This window comes from Oryzias latipes, chromosome 20, assembly GCF_053564925.1.
Source record: "Oryzias latipes strain Hd-rR chromosome 20, Olatipes_Hd-rR_3.1".
NCBI lineage: Eukaryota > Metazoa > Chordata > Actinopteri > Beloniformes > Adrianichthyidae > Oryzias > Oryzias latipes.
This window is the reverse complement of record NC_136256.1, coordinates 529,936-542,466: the sequence shown is the minus strand read 5'-3', so window position 1 is coordinate 542,466 and position 12,531 is coordinate 529,936.

Below are 12,531 nucleotides of genomic sequence, written 5' to 3'. Positions count from 1 at the left end.
GTTGAGACCAGTTAATGCACCATAGAGGGACAACGAACTGGCAATGAATGCTGGTGAGGGATCCTCTTTCATGATCCTCTTTAATCCTCAAGATGGCGGCGCTCAGTAGTGCAGCGGCTTCTGATGCTCCCGGTACCAACACCATTTCTAGAACTATTCTGGCAGACTATGCTGTGTTAGCAGACTCTGTGGTCAAAGTCATAGATACCGCCAGCGTTAAGAAGCGCATAAAATACAGCCGGACCGAAATAATGACCATGAAGGACAGTTTGGACACGAGCACAACAGCGGGCCCTGGACTCAAGGTCTTACTGGGTAGGCTGCATCTCCTGATGACACCGAGGTGGCACAAGGATGTTCGCCGAATACACTCAAAAAAAGGAAATTACCAGCCAATTAAGTTAACGAAAAAGTAACTTGTCATTTCAACCAGAAAATTTTATGTTTGTAAATCTTACGTGAATGAATCATGTCGATTGTACATAAAAATAATCCATTTAAAAGTTACTAATTTCAATCATGTTGATCCAACATGATACCATTAAATTGGATGCATTAGTAATCGCAAGGAATTGTGGGATACCATTTTCTTTGTCTATCTGGGCAGATTGGGGTCTAAGTGTGAGTTTTTGTCCATGGGTTTTATTGTCTAGCTGTTTTACTCTGTTTTAACTAGTTATTTAAACTGTTATGTTTATTTTTATTTTGCACCATGAGTTAAAGTTTGGTAGAGGATGATGACCAACCCCCTTGTGTGGCAAACTGTTAATGTTCCAATACTTAACACAGAGTTCATGGTAATTGAGCTCCTGTCTTGTGATGTGGGACTTTGCTGGGTAATTCATGTCTTTGATGTGAAAATTAAAAGACCCACTGGTTGTAACTTTGGAACAATATATCAATTACAGATGAACAAATAAAATTAAAGAAATAAATAAAAATTCAAGTTAAATAAACTTAATTTACTTAGGTGTGACCAATTGAAGTGATTCAATTAAATTGGATCAACTTTTTTCTTTTTAGAGTGAGCAACAATATCAATTTAAAGTTGGGTGCAACTGCTCTATTTAAATTGAATCAACTTAAATTTATTAGTTTGAACCTAAATACATTAAGTTGACCCAACCTAAATACATTAAGTTGAGCCAACCTAAATAAATTAAGTAGGACCAACATGATTCATTTTTGTTCAAGTAACGCAATCTAATCATGTGGAAATCCTTTCCATAATTTTTTTATGTTCATTCAAAGTGAACGTTTTTTGAGTGTAGAGAGCAAGAGGAAGCGGTGTGCGCGGAAATGTAAGAGGGGTAAACGAAGCGGAGTGCTAGCAAGGCTAAAGGCTAACGCCGGCAGGCCGCCGATCCTGTCTCTGTTCCTGGTCAATGTCCGCTCCCTGGACAACAAGATGGACATGCTTCAACTGAGGCTGGGGGCTTCCAGTGAGATGAGGAACTCTGCTATGATTTGTCTCATGGAAACCTGGCTGAACAACAACATGCCAGACCCAGCCTTTCAACTCGACAGGCTTCTGTTCTGGGCGGACTGCAAACAGCAGTCGGGAAAAGCCAGTGGGGATGGATTGTGTTTGTATATCCACAAAGGTTGGTGTATGAACTGCACAGTGGTGAACAGCCACTGCTCCAAGGCGATAGAGCTTATGACTGTTAAATACCAGCCACACTATCTGCCTCGTGAGTTTACGGCAGTGTTTTTCATGGCTGTTTACATTGCCGGGCACTAATGCTAATGCTAACGCTAACAAACGGAGCTACACAACAGCTCGCTCCAGCACAAGCACCCGGAGGCTTTTTACGTGGTTGCAGGGGACTTTAACAATGTGACCCTGACAGACACCTTGCCCAAGTTCCACCAGCACATCAGCTTTCCAACACGAGGAAATAACACTCTGGACTGTGTCTACACCAACAAAAAGGATGCATACAGAGCTGTCCCCCATCCTCATTTGGGCTTCTCAGACCACATTGCAAGCAGGCTGGCCCCTGCTTACCGCCCTCTCCTCAGATGCCAGGCACCAACACAGAGGACCATCACAGGATGGCCCTGTGAGGCTGCATCAGCTCTGCAGGACTGTTTCCAGCACACAAACTGGCAGAGGTCTTCAGGGAGGCAGCTTTGCACGAGGGGGAGGTGGACCTGCAGGATTATGCATCAGGAGTCCTCGGGTACATCAGTAAGTGCACCAGGACTGTAACAGACTATCCCAACCAGAAACCCTGGCTGAACGCAGAGGTGCGGTCTCTGCTGAAGGACAGGAATGCTGCGTTCCAGTCTGGTGACCAGGTGAACTCAGAGCAGCGAGAAGGAAACTGCATGCTGGGGTGAAGAGGGCCAAGGCTGCATACGCTCAAAGGATTCAGGGACACTTTACGTTCAATAATCCCCGGAGTATGTGGAAGGGCATTGAGTGTATCACAGACTACAACACCAGAGATGCACAATGCCCTGAGGAGCCCTCTCTACCAGACGCACTCAACCTCTTCTTCTCCCGCTTTGAGGACTCCAACACCGCCCCCCAGCACCAGACTCACCATCCCACCTGGCGAAGAGCCTTTCAGCGTGACTTAGGAGGACCCTCCAGAGGATCAACCCTCACAAAGCTGCTGGACCCGACAACATCCCTGGACGGGTGCTGAGGGACTGTGCACACCAGCTCACAGAGGTGCTGACAGGGGCCGATAGTCACGAAATGCTTTGAAAAACTGGTCATAACCCCCATCACAGAATCCATCAATGTCACCAACAACGAGGAGTCCAATTACAGACAGCAGATGGAACATCTGGAGGGCTGTTGCAGAGTCAACAACCTCTGCATCAACGTGAAGAAGACCAAGGAGATGATCGTGGACTTCAGGAAGGACAGACCCCCCCCCCCATTAACATCGGAGGGGCTGGGGTGAAAGTGGTTTCCAGCTTCAGGTACTTGGGCGTGCACATCTGCAACGGCCTTTCCTGGAGCACCAACACTTCCTGCCTGGTCAAAAAGGCACATCAGGGCCTCTATTTCCTGAGGAGGCTCAGGAGCGCAGGTGTGTAGTGGACAGCATCCTGTCCTCCTTCTACAGGTGTGTAGTGGACAGCATCCTGTCCTCCTTCTACAGGTGTGTAGTGGACAGCATCCTGTCCTCCTTCTACATGTGTGTAGTGGACGTCGTCCTGTCCTCCTGCATCACGGTGTGGCACTGCAGCTGCTCTGTGGCAGAGAGGAAAGCTCTGCAACTCATCACTGAAGCTGCACAGAGGAATGTGGGCTACAGCCTGCAGACCACCACTGACATCTTTGAGACCAGATGCAGGAAACGAGCCTCCCGCATCTTGAAAGACCCCACTCACCCCTCACCCTCTGTTCTCCCTGCTCCCCTCAGGAAGGAGGCTGAGGAGCATAAAGAGCAGGACCACCAGACTGAGGAACAGTTTCTTTCCTAAAGCAGTCAGACTGCTGAACTCTGGAAGATCACTGTAACCCCCCAACCCCATGGACAACTTGTTAAATCTCAAGTGCAATGGCATAGGACTGTGCAATACTGTATATACTCTTCTGTAATGTATCATCCACTGTTCAATTCTAAATAGGAATCATACTCGTGCGCCGTAATTCTTCAGCTTAAGATCCAGTCAAATTGTTCCTCTTTATGGAAAAAGTTACACCAGAACCACATCTGCGAACTGCTGGAAGTGTGCCTCAACTCCACATATTTCCAATTCAGGGGAAACTTCTACAGGCAGAGGCACGACTGTGCTATGGGCGCTCCAATCACGCCCATTGTGGCCAACTTGTACATGGAAGAAGTCGAGAGAAGAGCCCTGGACTCCTTCCCAGGTACCACTCCAAGCCACTGGTTCAGATATGTGGACGACACTTGGGTCAAGATCAAAATCCAGGAAGTGGAGGCTTTCACGGATCATTCAATGGAGTAGACAAGAACATCAAGTTCACCAGGGAAGACACAAAGGACAACACCCTAGCCTTTCTAGACTGTGCAGAGATCATTGGAGAGGACAGACAGCTCCAGGATGAAGTGTACAGGAAGCCTACTCACACAGATCAGTACCTGTTATTTGACTCAAACCACCCTTTACAGCACAAACTAGGCGTCATCAGGACTTTACAACACAGAGCCCAGGAGGTGCCCACAAGCTCTGACGGAAAGAAGAAAGAAGAGCAACATATCCACCAAGCCCTCCGAACCTGTGGATATCCCAAGTGGGCATTCACCAGATCCCAACATACAGGAAAACAAGACAAGAGGAAACAAGTGCCGAAAGGGAACAGTGTTTCAATTCCCTATATCTCAGGCCTGTCTGAAAAACTAAAAAGGATTTTCAAACAACATAACATCCCAGTTCATCTAAAACCAGTTAATACTCTCAGACAAAAACTGGTTCATCCAAAGGACAAAATTCCCAGCTACAAACAGAGTAATGTTGTTTACTATATATACTGCAAAGAGAACTGCAATGAATGGTATAAAGGAGAAACCGTATCAGCCATAAAAAATGAAAATGTGCAAAATCCAGTTTTTTACAATCAAAAGGATAATTGTAATAACTGGAATAAAAACAACTGTTTGTCACGGTGGCATTGTAGTTTTTAGACATTTGTAGAATAAACTGTTAAAGACACTTCAAAGACTCCACCTTTAATAAAAGTCAAAACTACAGAAGGACGTTTACTTTCCAGGTGAATGTCATTCATTACAAACCTGAGTAACTCACAAGACAATAACACACAACACGAAACAATTGACTTGCATCACAGTAACTCACAACACGGTGAGTTATTGTGCTGTGAGTTATTTTTTTAGGGTTGTGACGAATTGTAGTGTGTTATTTTGTGTTGTGTTGCGACATCTAAAGTGTTGTGTTGTGACTCTTTTGGGCCACCGTAGAAAGAAAAAGCCTGGAGCTAAATTCATGAGATTTGCACCATGTGAACATTTTGCACCAAAGAAGAAGCCCCTCTCTGCTTGTTCAACGTGAACATCCAGGCTGTTTGGCGTCACAGGCACACTAAAGAGTCTGAACTGAGCAGCTGGAGTTTCACCTGCAGAGAACATTTTGAGCTTCACTAAAGAAAATGACATCAAATTGACCATCTACTCTTCAGCTGCTGGAAACTCAGATCAGACAAAAACGGGACCAACTTCAAAACTCTAGAGGCTACTAATCTCGCTGCTCAGACGAGATGCAACAAGATGGTAACCGTGCTCCAGTCCAACTGTCTAACTGTTAGTGTAAGGGAGTAAGAGTACTGGTTCTAGACAGGGTTACTCAAGTAAAAGCATGGTGCAGTGGGGCCGGTCCAACAAGAGCAACATTCTCAAAGTTACATGAGGAAGTGTAGCAGAGTACTGTAACTCATTGCTGCTTACATCTGGTTGTGGTAAACAGGGTTTTTTGTCATGGTGCCTCGGTCTGACTCCTCCCTCTCCCAGCTCTGCTCTGCTCCTGACTCAGCTGCATCCTATCTTCTCATCAAGCCTTTGCTCTTCATAAGGAGACCCAGCTCCAGCATTCATCGCCAGTCCCTTAACCCTGATGGTGCTTAGTGACGTTGTGATTCACGTCTGGCTCCCCCTAGTCTTGTACCGCGTCAATTGTACCTTGTCTTCTCTGCCTCAGGTTAATCTCAAGCCACGAGAGTCCTGAGTCAACACCACCTTGAGCAGCAGCTGTCTCTATCTCCAGGCTGACGCCTTCCCTCCTCAAAATCCACAGTCTCAGCACTCCGCAAGAACTCCAGCCACGCCACTCGCCAAGAACTCCAGGCACGCCTCCCTCAAGAGCCTCAGCCACGCTCCTCGTCAGACACCAGCCACCCTCCACATCTACAGTCACGTCTGCTCACTGCCCTATCTGATCAGTAAAATAAATCCTACTTACCAACCATTTACCTGTTTTTCCTTCTGGGTTCCAGCACTTGGGTCCGCTTCGTGTTCTGATCATGACAGTTTTAGGTCCCTCCCTCAATAATTTGAGACAGAAACCCAAACTTCACGTCAGGTCTCAGCTGCAGCCACAGGCCTGCAGTGGTACCTAACTCTGCTCATTCAGAGTCTGAGGCTACGTTCACACTGCAGGCTGAAACGACCCAATTCCGATCTTTTCATGACAGTCTGAACGACACAGATCCGATCTTTTCAATTGCGACCCAGGCCACTTGGGTATGCCGTCCTGATTCCAAAACATATCCGATCTTTTCAATTGCGACCGCCGTCTGACCGGCCAGGCGGCTTGATTCCGAACCATACGTCATCGATACGCAACAAACGTCATCATTTTGCGTTGAAGTAGGCGGGAACAAGAACGTAAACATCAACCATGGCGGACGATGCTGCTGAGACCAGTCAGTGGAAGAGAAGCGAGGTCACCGATTGGATTAATATTTGGGGTGACAGCTCTATTCAGGCCAAACTCCAGGGCTCTTATCTCAACCGGGCGGTTTTTGAAAAAAATTCCAGCTAAATGGCCGAGCGTGGTGTTGAACCTTTCCGGCGATTACTTTTTTTTCTTTCTCCCCTTTCCGACCGTGATCAGAAGCGCGGGGGACCCAAGGCGGATCCTCCCCCTCCTCCTCCTCCCTGTTCTGACCCTTAGATTCTCCAGGATTCTCCAGAGCGGGTTAATAAAGACTCCATAGCATTTATTCTGGGGGAAACCTTCTATTACCGTTCTCCTTCCTCCGTAACACACAACATGAATGCGCCCACACTGCCCCCCCCCCCCATTCTCCACCGCTGCACGCGCTCTTCTCCTGTCTGTACGGCGCGCGCGGCCTGAACACATCCTCATTCTACTACAGTGGGTACAGACGATTTGCAAAAAGAGCTCCACTGTTGACATCCATTGTTCACGTTGGCTCCGCAAACAACGAGTGACGTCGTTCACTGTTGAGGACTCTTCTGCGCATGCGGGTCAGTTTTGGGTCGTCTCACGGTCACACTGGAGACCACAAAAGTTCGGATTTACTTGGAAATGTGAACGGTCTTGCAAAAAATTCGGATCTTTTCAAAAAATCCGAATTGAGCATTAAGCCCTGAAGTGTGAACGTAGCCTGAGAGCAGTCAGGTGTGGGCAGATGCCTGCTGTCTGCGGTGGGTCATGTGGGGGTCTCTTGCAAAGGCTGGGAACTGTGGGGGAGCTCTTCATCACTGCTGCGTCATACTGTCTTGGATTTGTTTTCCTCGAAAACAAGGGGGTGAAAAGCAAACACCAGGCTGTCTCCCATGTGAGATTTCAGCCACTTGTGGCTTTCAGAGATGGACGGGGGGGCAGTTGGAGAGCAGACGTGGAGGAACGGGGGGGGGGGGGGGGTACAGTAGCGGTTTTAGGCACGGGCCATACGGGCGATCGCCCGGGGCGGAAAAATGACGGAGGGGCGGTGCCAGCGGCTCAGCTCTTGTAAAATACTTTATGCATCACTATTGGTTTACTTATATCACAGAGTAGACAGTAACAGACTGTAACAGCCTGAAACCTGGCGGCGCCCCCGCCCCGCAGCTGCGCTCTCTCCTGTCTTTGAGAAGTAGACGCAAATGTGTGTGAAAAGGAGAAGGGAGGGGGCGCGGGGTGAAGAAGGAGAAGGGAGGGGGCGCGGGGTGAAGGGTGCAGGCTGAGAGGTGAGCACGGAGCGCAAAACGCATGCGCAAACCTGGCTGGATCTTCTTCCAGGGGGGCAACGGTCGCGGGCCGCGGCTCAGTGCTTGATGAAAAAATAAAAATAAAAATTGCGCCGCCATGTAGCGAATTGGCGCCCCTGGGTGCAGCTGCACGCGCTCCTTCTGGAAATGTATGACGAACGGGGGTGGGGGGGTGGGGGGGGGCTGCGGGTATAAAAAAGGTATAAAAAAATCATGCTTTTTCGGTTATTTTTGTGTGAAATGCCCAAATAAAAAATGGGAAAACAAAAAAAATTCTTCACTTAGATGACAGTTGGTTTAGTTGACAGACTTGATACCTATGTCAGGACATTTATGCTAAATGCAAAAACATCTGAAATATGGAGAAAAAAGGTCAAAGCTGGTGCCCAATTTAGAAAGAAAAGAAAAGAAGAAGAGGAGAAAAGAGACAAAGAAAAGGTTATTATCGCATAGCTAGATGCACGTTTTCTAAATTCGAATGCTACCTGCCCTCCAACAACAACAACGTTGCAGAGGAAAAATCTCTTGTTTGGTCTATCATGACCAAAACTGAAGTAGGCCCAAATATTGCAAATAACGTCATTTTTAAGATATTTATTCTAAAATGTTTGCTCTGCCTTAACTTGTAACATTAGTTATGATTCGTGTGTCTGTCTGCTCTACTGTAACACAACGTTTTTGTTGTGTTTCATTGTTGTATATTAGTTCATAATGTTAAATAAGCTGTGATGGTAGCATGCTGCTGCTGCTGCTGCTGCTGCTGCTGCTGCTGCTGCTGCTGCTAGCTTTTCAAAACTCCAGTTGATCAAGTCATACCTGAGATCACCAATGTCTCAGGAGCAACTCACTAACCTGCTGTTGTTAGTATCAATCATTCAGGGGGGGAGCAGATTTCATATGATGACGTTATTGACAAGCTTGCATCAGGAAGGCCACAAAGGTTAGGTTTTAGTTAGTGTTTTCTGTTCTTAGTGCAGCAGTTACATTTATTCTAGTGTATTATTTGTGTGATTTGTAGTTTATAATATTTATTTCAGATTATTTGTGTTTGATTAAATATTTCCTAACTGTATTTTCAGTTACAATAAATGGACAAAGTGACTCTATTGGGGGGGGCGCCAGAGGAGGGTCTCGCCCGGGGAGTAATTCAGGGTAGAACCGCCACTGGGGGGGTATCACGTTGTCATGAATGAGCCAGATCAAATGACTATAAATATTTGAGGACTGCAGCTGAAATGAATGGATCTTCCTTCCATGTAGGGCATCCTTCACACAGTCTCACAGGACCATCACCATCTTTGGGCTCCCATTTGAAACAGGAAGTTCATGTTGTTTCTCTGACTCATGTAGACATTCTGTCTCTGTCCTCTCATTTATTAACACCTTAGCTTTCACAACAGCACTGTGGTTTGGAGACAGAAATGGTGATTTTCCAGCACACCATCCGTGACAGGAAGTGCTGGTGTCCACGGGGGCCTCCCATTCTGTCCCCTTTTGTCTGCCTAATGCCCGTGTCAACAAGGCCAGGCGGCATTTTTGTGCAGAACAGCCGACAAACACTGAGGAGCTCTCTGTCCAGAGGGACATGCTCTTTTATGAGAGATCAAAGGTCGTGAGCGAGCAGCTTGTTGGGCTGCAGTCAGCACATCGGCCCCCTGTGGCTCCATTTGCTGTGGACAGGTTTGAGCTGTGAGGGGCCACAGAAGGAGGGCCCTGCAAAGTAGGAGGTGCATGCATCACGTTTGGCTTGAGAGAGCCATGTGTCACAGTTCACTTCTAGTCAAAGTTTCCAAATGGTGTGAAACAGTATATGGTTGAGTGCCCTGGCTATTGCATAAAGGCTCTCTCCAAATCATACCTACATTCTGTGGTAAACCAAAGTGACAGGGAAGGTTGGCTGATGTCCCTCTGTTCCCCGTCTCTGTATTGGACCCATTTACAGGAACGACAGAAGGATCCTTTTGTTTGTGGATTCAGTCAGGCGTGCAAGAACATGTTTAGATGTAAAAGTGTAATAAGTAATAAACACAACAGTGAGGATTCTCCATGAAAAACAGGAAAGTTGCAAACACCAAATTCTATTATTTTCAGTTCACTTTATCCAAGTTGTCTCAAGGATGCACATAAAAAGCAAAACACATCATCCGGAAAAACAAAACTCAAGGCAACAACAGCATTGCCGGGCTTCAGCAAACAAATCCAGATTTCCATAGTCAGGTCTTGTTTTTTGTGATTGTTGCTCAGACTTGCATTGATTTTTCTAAAAAGTTAAGATAAAAACTAAGATGACACTGAACTGATGAAGGAGGAAGCTCCTGGTTTTAAGGCACAGAGAGACACTTTTAATGGGCGTTATAAAGTACGCTACAGTACAGTCTATTACTCTGAATTAAAAAAAAAACTCTTTATGTTGAGCAATATTCCATTGTTCTTTAATGTTTCACAAAGCATCAGAAATGCTTCAGCAGAGTTCTTGATGAGTCAGGATCATGACGGACATTCTTCGCCTGGTGGAGGGTGGTTCTCAGTTTTTGCAGATTGTGCGTCTTTGTGGGTGGGTGTCTGGTCCCACACCCCCCATATCAAGAGGGAATACTGTGCACATAGATGTGGAGAACCCATAGTTTGAATATTTGACATGAATTGACTGATATAGTCAAGTATCTATAGGTATATACAGTAAACCCTTGTTTTTCGCGGGGGTTACGTTCCAGAAAGAACCCGTGATAGGCAAAATCCGTGAAGTAGAAACCTCTATTTTTTTTAAAACAATTATTATACAATTAAATACTCTGTTATACATAGAAAAGAAAGAACAAACCATTTTACAGGCTCAAACATTTGTTTCACAAATCAAAGTACTTTAAAAACGTTTTTTTTCAACAAATAACTTCTGTACTATCAAATAATAATTTGAATCATCGATGTAAACAGAAGGCTTCAAATCGCGGAGATTAGCCCCGCCCACCGCGACCCGAGAGTAATTGAATTAAACGGGAGAAAATTTAAAATGATCATGAAAAAAATACAAAGTACAAACGGACAAATAGTGGCTCAGGTGTATTTTAATGCTCTTCAGTCTGAGAAGCTGCAGTGTTTTCTCCTTCTGAAGCCTGCGGTGCAGCTGTGTGTGTTTGTTCGGGAGAAGAGCATAGTGATTGACAGTTGGTGTCGCTCAATTTTCTATGGGTTTTAGAGAAACTTGAAATTGCAAGATGATTTGCATGTACGTAATTTGGAAAGCTGATTTACATACTTGTACATATTAAACTGCAACATTATTGACGCACAGGTAGAGAAGAAGCGGAGTGACTCTATAGCCAATCAGAATGCAGAACACAATGCACGATGCAAATCCGTGAAGTAGCGAAACCGTGAAAAGTAAACCGCGTTATAGCGAGGGATCACTGTACTGTACATATCCATGAATATGCATCCATATACGCATAAATGATAAATGATTATTATAAAGGCATTTTGATCAGAAAAGATGAAAAAAATGATTACAAAATCCAGACGTTATTATTACCATAGTCTCCAGATTATAAAACGCTACTTTTGTCACACGCTTTCAACCCTGCAGCTTATTCAATGATGCAGCTAATGTATCCATTTTTCTCTCTCTCTAACGGCTGCTAGGTGGCGCTTAAGCAGAAAAGGTAAGAGTGAGACGGGGGAGTACAGTATTTGTGTCGAGGAAGACGCAAGTTTAATGTAAATTCCTTACAAATTCCGGTGGGGGTGGGGGGGCTGCGCTCTCTGTCCCCCCATGCCTCCTTGCTCTCTGGCTTTGGGGGCCCCCGTGGCGGTCCTGCTGGCCCTGGCCTGGGTGGCAGATCCTTTTCTTCTGTATCTGCTGCCGTATGGGTACTGGGGGGTTGTGGTGTGGGGATGGCTGCACACCCTCCCTCCTTCTTTATACATCCCATCATCCATTTTAGAACATAAACACTCACCTGAGCACAGGTGTTAGCTCACCTTTACACTAATAGTTTGTGTGAATGAATGAAATGTTTCACACTAGTTGGTTTGAAGGCATAGGTTTGTGTGTGTGAACAGTATTTGTATTGTGTACATGTTGACATGTGAACATTTTTGGAGCCAATAGGTGTGTTGATAACATTTGAGTGTGTGTGTGGACAGGCCCCGCCCTTATAGATTTGTATTACATCTGAACCTCACTGTAATGAGTGTAACCATCCAGAAATTTGTTGCTTTATGCTGTTTCATGGTTTTACCCCCCCCCCCCCTTCTATAATCAGCCTATTACCCCCCCCCCCCCCCTCTAACATCCCTCTCTCTTCTTCCCTCCTTTCCTTTTCCGTCCGGTCCAACACAAAAGATTTTCAAATATGATTAAAATGAATAAAGTTTGGCCTCAATTCCAACAGGGGTTCATAACCCCTGTTGATAAAGTAAAATCTGTCCAACACAAGAGACCTTCAGCTCTCAACTGTTTGCCCAGCTGTTGGACAGGACAAGTTGAAAAAAATATGTAATGGGTGCGGCTTATAATCAGGTGTGCTCTATAGTCCGGAATTATGCTTGTAGTAGTAGTAGTAGTAGTAGTAGTAGTAGTAGTAGTCATGGTAGTAGTAGGAGGAGCAGTAGTACATTTTGGTGTTGAAATCAGTGTCCTAAACCATACAAAATAAGTATTAAATGAATTGTTTATAATCTTTATTTACAATCTATAAAGTGTAGATTGTCTAAAGAAATTCGTGTCAATAAAGAAATACAGGCGTGTAGCTTTTTCTGTATTTAAGTGAAGGCAGCATACTGGGAAAAATGGTCCCTTGCTAAAACCCTGTTTGGGTGACTTTTTTGTGCACTTTACTGCTTTTGTGTTTTTCTTGTGTTTTTCTAGCTT